Source organism: Elephas maximus, chromosome 9, assembly GCF_024166365.1.
Source record: "Elephas maximus indicus isolate mEleMax1 chromosome 9, mEleMax1 primary haplotype, whole genome shotgun sequence".
Classification (NCBI taxonomy): domain Eukaryota; kingdom Metazoa; phylum Chordata; class Mammalia; order Proboscidea; family Elephantidae; genus Elephas; species Elephas maximus.
Window position 1 is genome coordinate 54,540,153 of NC_064827.1, and position 10,976 is coordinate 54,551,128.

Sequence of the window (10,976 nt, forward strand, 5' to 3'; positions counted from 1 at the left end):
CTCTGTCCACACAAGATGCTATTTTCCCCAAAGGCCTTTACAGAGCAAACTGTAGCTATCTCCGATGCCAATCTCATTGGGAAAGGTGAAGGGGTCACCCTGGTACCTGATGCACCTCTGGCCACTGTTTTACCATAACCCTCCCCCTTTTAGGGGCCCACACCACTCACTTATATATACCATTGTCTCCACACATCTGGGTTAGCTCCTATCTTCCACAGCACACTGCCACCTCCAAGTCTTCAGTACCTGGCTTGGTTTCCCTCTCCACTCCATTTCCTCCAGCCTCTACATCAACTACCTATTCAAAATCTGGGCCTTATAATTCCTCTATCTTTTCAGGTCTACTTACATTCCTCTCCAGTGTACCAACTTATCAGATGGTCCCTTCTTAATTGAAAGCTACGTGAGGCAAGCTACTATGTCTCAACATATTCTTGTTCTCCACCACACTCAGCCAAGTATCTGGGATGACTCGATGCTCCATAAACATCTGTGGAATGACAGCCTCTGAAGTAAAACTTCAAGGATGAGAAAAGATAGTTAAAGCAGGTTCATTACTGTGAAAAATGAGAAATTTAATTGAAAATAAATGTTCAGGTGGCCCCAAACCATGACAAAATTTCCAGCTGTGTTCAAAAGAAACATAAGTTCAAGTGGATGTGGATTTAATTTGATTTTCCTCAAAGTCTTTCTAATTTGTTGGGAAGAACTTCATTTTCATTGACTTCATGTGAGGAAAGGTGAATCTGTCATTTGCCAGGCTGAGGTTGTGGAACCCCTGTAAACATGCCAGCGAACACGGACATCTCCCCTAAGGGGCCAACCCAAATACAAGACTGTCAGCATTGGTCAGGAGCCTCAAACCCTAAACCCACAGGCTCAAATTCAAGAACTCACTCAGTGAAACATATCAGCACCTGGATACAATTTTTCCACCTCAGCACTTATTCCCCTTACTTTTGCCAAACCATGTTAGCCAGTCTCCAGGTTCTTGATCAGTTCTAGCTCACAGAGTATGTGTCCAAAACCGGCAGCCATTTCCAGAATGTCCTCTTTCACCAGCCAGCTCTCGAGGCAGTGCAGGCATGTGCTGTGTGTCAGAGGCAACTCTGCTTCCGCAGCCCAGCAAGGGCAGCTAATCAGGGTTCCAGGGCAGACGCAGAGGCCCTCACAACCTTATAACTGAACTTCTCTGCAATAACCAAACAAACCACTTTGCTCACTGTCTCGATAACTTCAGAAAAGAAGGAGGAATAAAATTGCTAGTTTCAATCCACATACTTGTGATTCTGAAAAACAAAACCTTAAGGGTGTTAGCCTTCTTTTTTTTTTTTTTTAAACACTGGCAAAGTGAATTCTATTATTTGAGGTCTGGGAGGATCTTCCCAAAGGAAACAGGTCTGTGTTATTCAAATACTATCAAGACTTTCAGTTTTCCTTTCAGAAAGTTCTTCCAGCCTTAAGATTTTCACAAAACAAACATTTCGTGTGCCACAGAAAAAAGTGCTTAAGGAAAGATGGAACGAAACTAGAGCGGAACTCCTGCAAGCCTGTTTTCCAACTGTGGTTTTATGATAGCATTTGATAGCTCACACAATAGAATCCCCCAAGTGACAATGAGCAAAGTGTCTGTATCAGGTGAGTTCCAGGTCCCCAAAGGAAGCTCTGCCTCATTACGTGAATGCCTTGCTCGTCCTTGCAGACTCCAGGGCCTCATCCACCCTCCTTAATGGAGGCCATCAAGTGTCAGGCAACCCTGCATCTGCACAGCAGAGGACAGAGCCATGCTGTGATCAAGTGAAATGTGGCTGGAGTTGCAAACTGGAAAATGGCCCTCATTCCACTACCTTTACAATTCCTGCAACAGGACTGACTACTGACCAAAGGCTTTCTTTATGTTGAACTCAAGGTCCTTACTATGATTAACACGATCATTAAGTAAAAAACCCCTGCCTTGAGTCACAATTAATTTTCACTAGCCAAATTCAGCATCAGCATTTTACACTTTTGCATAAGGAAACAGTCCCTAAGAAATCCTCACCATTCAGGATTTCTGTGGAGATTTCCTTCCAATTCAAACTTACAACCAAAGAGCAATTTTGAGAAAGAACCCTGCGATTAAAATCATACCAACAGAGAAATAAATTAGGCCAGCCCAATACTCAAGAATTCAGTGTTCATATTAAGCTGACCAAGACTTTCATAAACGTGATTTCTTTTTTCTCTCCTAAAAAGACATTATAAAGATTATACTAAATTCTAGTCCAGAAAAGAAGGTTTAAATGTCCTTAAGCAGACAGGCAGACCAAGATTTTAATTTTCGGGTAAGGAGTCTTTATGACGAAGAGGCTGGAGTACATTCATGACCTTCTGCCTTTAGGAGTTCTAGAATTCTGAGTCTAAGAAAACCACCTGGAGTTTCAAGTAACCTGGGAATTGCTCATATGAACTAAATAATTGCTAATGTGGCCTCCTGGAACGTTAGTTTCAATATGACAGAAAATACATATCTAAAACGGTGAGAAATCATAACATTAGACCTCAACATCAAAATTATGTTTCAACTTCCTCACACATTGCAAGTAAGGGGTAAATTGGTTGTTGTTGTGCTGCTGAGTGAATTCCAACTCATGGCAACCCCATGTGACAAAACAAAACTTCCCCATAGGGTTTTCTTGGCTGTAATGTTTATGGATCGTCAGGTCTTTCTCCCATGGAGCGGCTACAAGGGCTCGAACTGTCAATCTTTCATTAGCAAGACTGCATCTGGGACTGAAGAAGGGCCTGCAGCCATGTTTAAACTCATTACTTTGGGCCTCCACTTTCTCTCTGCCTTTTCAATGAAAGCTGATACTTTCATCAATGATGCCTTTATATCAACCTTGGACTATCTAAATACCAGATCTAATCAATTCCCATCTGCCATCTCTCAGGGACTTGCTTCTTGAAGAAAACAAGCTTGGTTTGACTCTTGGCAAAGTCAATTATTCCCAATCTGGCATCCTACAGGAATTTTTCAAAGCAAGAGTGAACAGGGATATGAAACCCAAACAATTTAGCTGTTCCTTGCCCCTTCTCCCAAAAAGCCTCTTGCTCCTTTTTCTCCTTTCTTTCTTCCTAGTCCTAATCTATTATGATCTCTAAAATAATCAATTCAGATTCAGGACAATGATTTAGAAAGCTTCCTGTCTTGTCCACCCAACCCAATGGGAGTCTCCAAGATATTTAGAGGAATCCTTATAAGGTAGAGTCCAATTCTCATCCTAGGATGAGGGCACTCTTGCTGTTTTCTTGAAGAATGAATGAGTCTCATGAGTCTGTTAGCATTTCTTTCTACCACATATCGATTTATGCATATGTATCCATATAAGGAGCAAAACCTATATCCACCATGGAGATATCCAGGATGGAGAATCCAAATGAACATCATACTTCAGAGAGATTTCCCAAACGGTGAGTCGGCGACAAGAACAGTATCTCACTATGGCTAACTCTACCGTGTTTGCTCTACTGAAATTCACTGAATTGAACCAATTCCTCCTTCCTTTGCATTTCAGACAAGAATATCCTTGTGATTCAAGTTTTCATCCACCTAGCAGGATAAAAACAACTTTAACAGCCTTCTCTTCTCTGCCTTCCTCCTCTCCACCTCTCAAAACCCACATGATCTGTTACACTCATGCTGAGCACATCCCTTAGAACATACCTCTGGCCAGCTCTGATCAATGAATAGGTAATGACTATCCTTTCTTCTAAATATAGACCACGAGTTAGAGGATACAAAAGCTCGAAGGGCCCTCATAAGTCATGTGGCCCAGCTTCTTTGATTTAGAGACCAAGAACCTCAATCTCAGAGAAGTAAAATGAACTGTCTTAGTTTGCCTGACTACCTAGTGGGTTTTGAGGGGTACATGAACACCCTGTAATTATATACAAAATTTGGACTGTATATGTCCACTTCTGTTTTTTTCTGAGACGAGAACCTATGGCTTTCATCGTATCTTTAAGGGAGTCAGTAAACCCCTTCCAAAAAATGATAAGCACTGATATTTTATATATACAGTAAAACCTGCAAGAGTTGGAACCTATATAAGGTGGACACCTGTCAAAGAAGGAAAACGCAAATATTTTCCACTAGAGCGAGCAATAGAAAAGTCGTAAGACTGCATCCTGTCAAAGGCAGAAAATCTGTGAGACCCAGAAAAACAAGGCAGTCTGTCACGTTCCCGCTCTCACAGTTTCACTGTATAACAGTTGATATATATAAACAGTGGAACTAAAACCTAGTTGTTCCAAGTTTGAATTGCAATATAAATTAGTAATCCGGTATAAGAGTGGAACCTAATTCAATAATTATCACTGCCATCCTGTTTTCCACACCTAAGGACAACAATGCAAGTAACGTGGGAAGAAAAAAACTTAAGGAAGAGGTAAACAGAAAACCAAAGCTTTTACAATCAATGAAGCACCAGTATGAACTAAATAGCATTAACTATGTGCCAAGCATTGTATTACATGTTTTACCTTTTGTACACATGTGTATACACACACATACACACAAATAACTATTTTACAGATGAGGAAACTGAAGTAAAATCAACAACTTGCAGATATCTATTAAGTGACAGGACCAGAATTCTCCTCTATGTGTATCTGACTCTGACACACGTGCTCTATTTCACTGATATTTCCACCCATGTACTTCAAGATGTCCTGATACTAATAATACATCCTATTTACTTATTTACGGAGAACTAGGTAACAGAACTGAAACCCTGGTGGCATAGTGGTTAAGAGCTATGGCTGCTAACCAAAAGGTCAGCAGTTTGAATCCACCAGGTGCTCCTTAGAAACCTTATGGGGCAGTTCTACTCTGTCCTACATGGTTGCTATGAGTCGGAATCAACTCGAAGACAATGGGTTTGGTTTTGGTTAGGTAGATAACAGAACTAGATTCCGACTCATAGCAACTGTACAGGACAGGGCAGGGTTTCCAAGGAGCAGCTGGTAGACTCGAACTGCAGACTTTTCGGTTAGAATCCGATCTCTTAACCACTGCACCACCAGGGCTCCTACTAAATACTAGTTATCATAAAACATCTACGCTTCAAGATAAGCCAGATAAAATTCCTTGACTTCCAAATGCCTCTTAGCAGTTGGAATTTGGCACAGAAATTATTGCAGAGCGTTTTAAACAAACCCACACACACACACAAAAAGTATATAACAGTAGATTTAATGCATATGAAGTTGTTTTGTTTTGTTTTTAAAGTTTTTAAACCTTTAAATAACTTGGTGAATAATCTCATTCTTATTAATAAAATAAACAGATCAAAATACTTGAATGTGGACTGTTACAGACTATAGTATTTCCTCAAATCACAGCTGCCTCATATGGGGAAATGAAACTGGAGAAAAGTAGAATTGTTTGTTCTACAAAAAGTAATCTGCTCAATGTCACTGAATTGTATACTTTAAAATGGCTAATTTTATGTAATGTGAATTTCACCTCAATAAAGAGTAATCTGCCTAAATAAATGTACACTATAAAAAAAATTTTTTTTTTTAAACCTAGCCTTAACCAGTTATTTCTCACATAATTCTATTTATAATGCTCTTCTGTGATCACCCTCTCATCTTAAGCAGTCTTTTAGAATAAGGCAGCAAACATGAGGTCCTCACTCTCTTTGTTTGACTTGTTTAAGGCAGCACTTACTGAACCTTTCCATGTTAAGGAAGACAAAACAGAAGGATTAGGGAGAATGTTAAAGACTTTCCTCTGAAGAGGCATATACTCAAGACAAAGACAGATTTAAAAAAAAATGACAGAAGCTTAAGTACCCCCAAAGGTGCCTCAGAAGAAAGGCCTCGCAATCTACTTCCAAAAAATTAGCCACTGAAAATTCTATGAAGCACACTTCTACTGACAGACATGGGGTCGTTATGAGACGGCAACTGATTTTCGTAACTAAAAAAATTAAATACATGACACAAATAGTGTGAAAACCCAAGTCCTACAGAAGTAAAAATAAATAAATACAGGGAATGATTACTTTTATCTTGGTGATGGGGAGGAGGAGTGCATCGAGGAGAGTGTTGTGAGGAGCATGTTGTTGAAGTTGGGTTCTCAAAGGATGTTAGCAATTGCTGGAATTCTTCCAAACGGAAGAGGTAGAATTTCAGTATTTTGTTTCAGGAACTAAGTGTGATGCTCCTCCGTCGTTAGAGTAAATACTCTTTCCTCTAACACAGTTTAGGGTCTCACAGAATGCAAAGCAGCTGAGGGGGCCATGTGAGAGCAATCTCACACACAAGAATTTCATTCTCTGCTTTCACGTATTTCTAAAGTGGATCTCATTAATAACATCAACGCTGGTACCTAACCAGGGAGCTATATTCAGGTAAAAACACCCATTTTTGCCATTTGCTGCATTTCATTTGTCAAAAGTTTGGTTTTTTGGCAAGCCTTCGCCCTGGGATTGGTAATCTCAGGGAAACCGAACTGCCTGGGATGTAACTTCAGCTCCATGCTTACAAATTCTGTGACCAGGTTATTGAACCTATCTGTACCTCAGTTTCCCCATCTGTAAAATGAAAGTAATAATAGTAACCACCGCATACATACAATGCTTAGAACAACCAGCAACATACAATAAAATGTAATTGTTTTTAACCAAGAAATGTTTTCTATGAGCTTATTTCTAATTTGCTGTACCAATTAATAAGAAAAGCAGCTTCCCAGTCTACTCACTTTTATAAAGTCAGCTTTGAAACTGGACTATTTACTTGTAGAGAGAGAAACCTTAAGAAAAAGCTAAACTCGATTTCTAAACAGTTAAGGCAGTAACAAAGAAAGAGCTTATTTCAAAAGGTCCATAACATTATTAGTGACAAGACAAGTGGAAACTGTATTGTACTATCACCAATTAAACAAAAATGCACAAAAGTTAGGATTAACAGCTAAACTAATAGCCCCCCCCTTTTTTTTTTTTGTTCCTTCTACTTTTACAGGCAAACACCCTGTCATTTCATCTTCTATATATCACACAGGAAAACATGATGAGATCACAGACCTACCAACAATTATTTGACTGAAACAACAGTAAGGTTTTCATTTTAAACCAAGTAAAGAAATTAGAGTTGAGTAAATTTTATTATCTGTTCTTTCCACAGTGCCGCAATCCCTGTGCAATCAAGGTCTCAAAAAGCTGAAGAGAATTTGGCCGGCCCGTTCACAGGATAAGGGAAATAAGATACGGACTGTAGATTCTGGTAAGGCCTATAGCAGATAAACGTACAGAACACAGCAATCATCCTCAGAAAGCTCCCTGCTCTTGGCTGAAATTCCACCACTTCACTGCATGCAGTAAAAAGACTCTGAAGCCTATATGCCTGAGTTCAACTCTTAGCTTTGCCACTTGTGAGGTGTGTGGCCAGGGCCAAGTTAGTTAACCTCAAACTCTTAATCTGCAAAATGAGGATAACCAAGGGGCTTGTTGTGAGGATTAAATTATATTTGAAAAGCATTTAGAACAGTGCTTGGCACATCATGCTATATAAGTATACACATACATATGTATGTACACTTATATAATGCTATATACGTAGCATATATATAGTTATATAAGCTAAACAAATAAAATCCCAGTAACTTTGGCACTATGTTTATTTCCACATGCAGAGATGAAGATGGTCTCAGTTTTTAGCTTAGGACTTCTCCCAGCATTGTTAAATAAAATGAGTTTCCAGAAAGTGCCTTTTAAAATTGATGCTTGTGTAACTAACCATCAGAAGCATTACACCTGCATTATTTCCTTAATACCTAGGTGGTAAATAAAAATGGATTTGGATTTAAGAGTATTTTAGAAATGCAAAAACCACCTGCCTGTTGGTATTTTCTAGATAACCAAAACGATCATAATTAAGAAGTCTAAAGTAATGTCCATTTCATTATTTTAGGAGTTACACTGAAATGGTAAAGATGTTAACAATTTGCTGTTTCTATGAAGATAGCAAAAACAATCTGGTTTACAGGTAGATGGATCCCTAAAAAAAAAAAGAAGTTAAATGGAAAAATATTTCAACTCCTCTCCATATAAGATAAGTACTTCAAAACGTAATTTAAAAAAGCTGAGTAGCTGAGCTTCATTTCATTTCATTCATTTTTAATAATGTTTCCATTGAGACTTCCTTGAGCAGAGGTACAATAACAACCAAGCCTTAATCACCCTTTTCCTACCCTAGATTAACGCATTTTTTTTCACACAAACTATAAATATGCTTTAAGTCAAAATGTGTCCAGGACCCATTACAGACCTGCACTTAGAAGTAAATTGAGATACTTAAAAAACTTTCAGATTTCTAATGTTCATCTGGAGATGAGACTCACAGTCATCCGGTCACAGTCAGATGTCATTCAGGCACACAAACCTGGTCCATATATGCATGTATGTAAGTGTGCACATACATGCATATACAAGTGTACAAATGCATACGTAAGTGTACATACATACCTACATATACACCTATATAGCATGATGTCCCAAGCACTGTTGTAAATGCTTTTCAATTATAACTTATTTAAACCCCACAACATGCCCATTTATTGTCCTCATTTTGCAGATTAAGAAACTGAGAGGTTAACTGGTGAACTACTCTGACTATAACAGCAATTCTTGTCCCTTACATGGACTGTGGTCAACACTGAAGCTGGCAACCTCCTCTCCTTTTTTCCTGGTCCCTTGGACTCTACTGCTTGTTCTCAAATAGATACTGATTTGCTCTGTGTATCCAATGTCTTCAAAAAAAATCCCTATCATGAGTTATTTTAATGGCTTTATGGCAGCACTTGGGAAACCGGATGAAACTTAAAACTTGAAATATATATACTTAGGGGAAGTGTGGGGTGGGGGGGGCAGTAGAGGAAAGAATAAGACATAGAAGGAAAGCGACTTGCTCATTTTCTTCACCAAGGAGGCTTTCAAAAATATCAAATTTGTCATCTATTACATGAATGTATATACCACCCACTCACTTTGTGAGATGTGCTGAAAAAGTCTTATTGGGTTCTGAAAGCTGATGGCATCAATGACGAAAAGACAATGAATGGCCCATTACTCTTACTGTGTCAGACGCTTGCTTTATTATTATTTTTTTTAATCGTGTTTATTTCATTCCTTCTGATAACTGTTGAAAAAATAGGCATCTACACAACTTCACAATGCTGGCACCGGTCTACGCCCCAAGAACCTTCTCTGATTTAGCAACAGTCTGGAAGTCGAGAAACACGTTAACAACCAGACCGGCTTTCGCCTGAACTCCCAGGATTTCTTCCAGTCTGTAACCACTCTTCTAGTGGGAACTTGGGGCAGCGAAGCCTCGCAGAGTCCCGGGGCCATTCCCTATCCGCCCGGCCAGGAGGCGCTGCGGGCCAGTTCCCGGGGCCGCCGGTGGCCCGCGCCGTAGCTCCCCCTCTTCCGCGGAGCCCAACCCCGCGGCGGAGCTCAGAGATCTACACCGCCCGCCGGGGTTACTCCCGGTCATTCTGCTGCACAGTCTCGCCCCAGCTTCCCCACCCGTGCCTGACCTGAGGTTGCCCCAAGAGACAAGCAAGAAAGGGCAGGAAGATTGGGGAGTGGGGCACCCCAGCTCTGGGTCTCCGCAGGTTTCTTTCGCTGTAAGTCTTCTGTTTTTAAAATGAGCAAAACCCATGCCCTCGGTGCGCTGGGGACACCAGCTCCGTGCACGCCCGGGCACTGTAGGCAGGATCCCAGGTCAAAACAAAACCCCGGTTTCCTCAAGCAAGCAATCGCACAAGGTACCCCGTTTGGGACACATCTTATCCGAGTCCTTAGGTAACAAGGGCGCACCGCTCCAGTCCGGGGGCGCACGGGGCCGATCCCCAGGTCAGCAGCCAACTCAGACCAGTTTCGCAAGGACGGAGGGGGCCCAGGAGCTGGCATTTGTCCCGGTGGGCGCGGGCCGACCCGCAGTCAGAGATGTTTCCAGCCGGCTCAGGCGCTCCTGAACAAAGGGAAGCGCTTCGTGCCAGACTGCCACTCTCCCCCGTGGCAGCTGCGCCCCAGCACCCCCAAGAGCCACCGACCCCACTGCGCGAGAGAAACTGCTCCCCAGATCTCCATGCCCGGTGATGCTCCTCGAACCCCACGGAACTCCACGGCCGAACAAGCCCCGAGCGCAGCAGCGTCGCGTCCCAGGGTCTCCAGAGCTCGTCCTAGGACGTCTCCTCCCCATTTGCACCGCCCCCACTACCTTTTCATTGCACGAGCGGGGATTGCGGGGGTCCGGGCCAAAGTTCCCGAAACCGAGCTCTTCCCAAAGCCTCCTCGGCCCCTACACAAAACAAAAACAGTAACTCCCAAGTCCACGCAGAGGCTCTTACCTGTTTTCCACTTTTGTGCCTGCGTCTCTTTCTCCCACCCCTTGATAAGCCCTTCCTGAGAAGGGGGGGAGGGGGCGAAGAAGAAGAAAAGAGCGAAGCGCCCAAGAAACTGGCTCTGGCGGCGCTGGTCCTGCGGCGCCCCTGCTCTCCTTACACGCTGCCGGGGAGGGAGGTGTCTGCTCGGCTCGGCTGGTCCCGGCCCCACTCACTCTCCCTCGGAATTACAGGTTTTTTGCCGCGACTAGTTCCTTTTATAGATTCGGCTGAGCTGAGCAAGGGGTTACTATCGGTCAAAGCCTGTTCTCTCTCCCTCTTCCTCCGCCCCCCTCCCCGGCCTCTGTTTATGTAGTTCAGTCACTCAGCAGAAAGCACGTGGAGCCGGGGCCCGCCCCTTAAACGGGCGACGTCCCGGCAGGGCCGGGGGCGGGGGGCAGGCGGTAGGGGCTGCTAGCCGAGGACGAGAGGGAAAAACCGGACTTGGGGCTGCACCCGAGACTCTCGTCCACATTCAGGGCAGCACTAGTGGAAATCGCTTCCTCTAAATTTGTGCTTTCTGGAAGTTTTTTTTTTC

At 42.4% G+C, this 10,976-nt stretch overlaps 1 protein-coding gene across 1 annotated transcript in view; it reads right to left on the bottom strand.

The window, feature by feature from the left end:
* The window catches only part of ABCA1 (ATP binding cassette subfamily A member 1), a 141,178-nt gene extending 130,452 nt beyond the window's left edge, over nt 1-10,726 (bottom strand). Inside the window, exon 1 of the mRNA XM_049897213.1 lies at nt 10,406-10,726. The gene's annotated coding sequence lies outside the window, so the exon portion shown is untranslated. The remainder of the gene's footprint in view (nt 1-10,405) is intronic.
* Nucleotides 10,727-10,976: the final 250 nt, after the last annotated feature.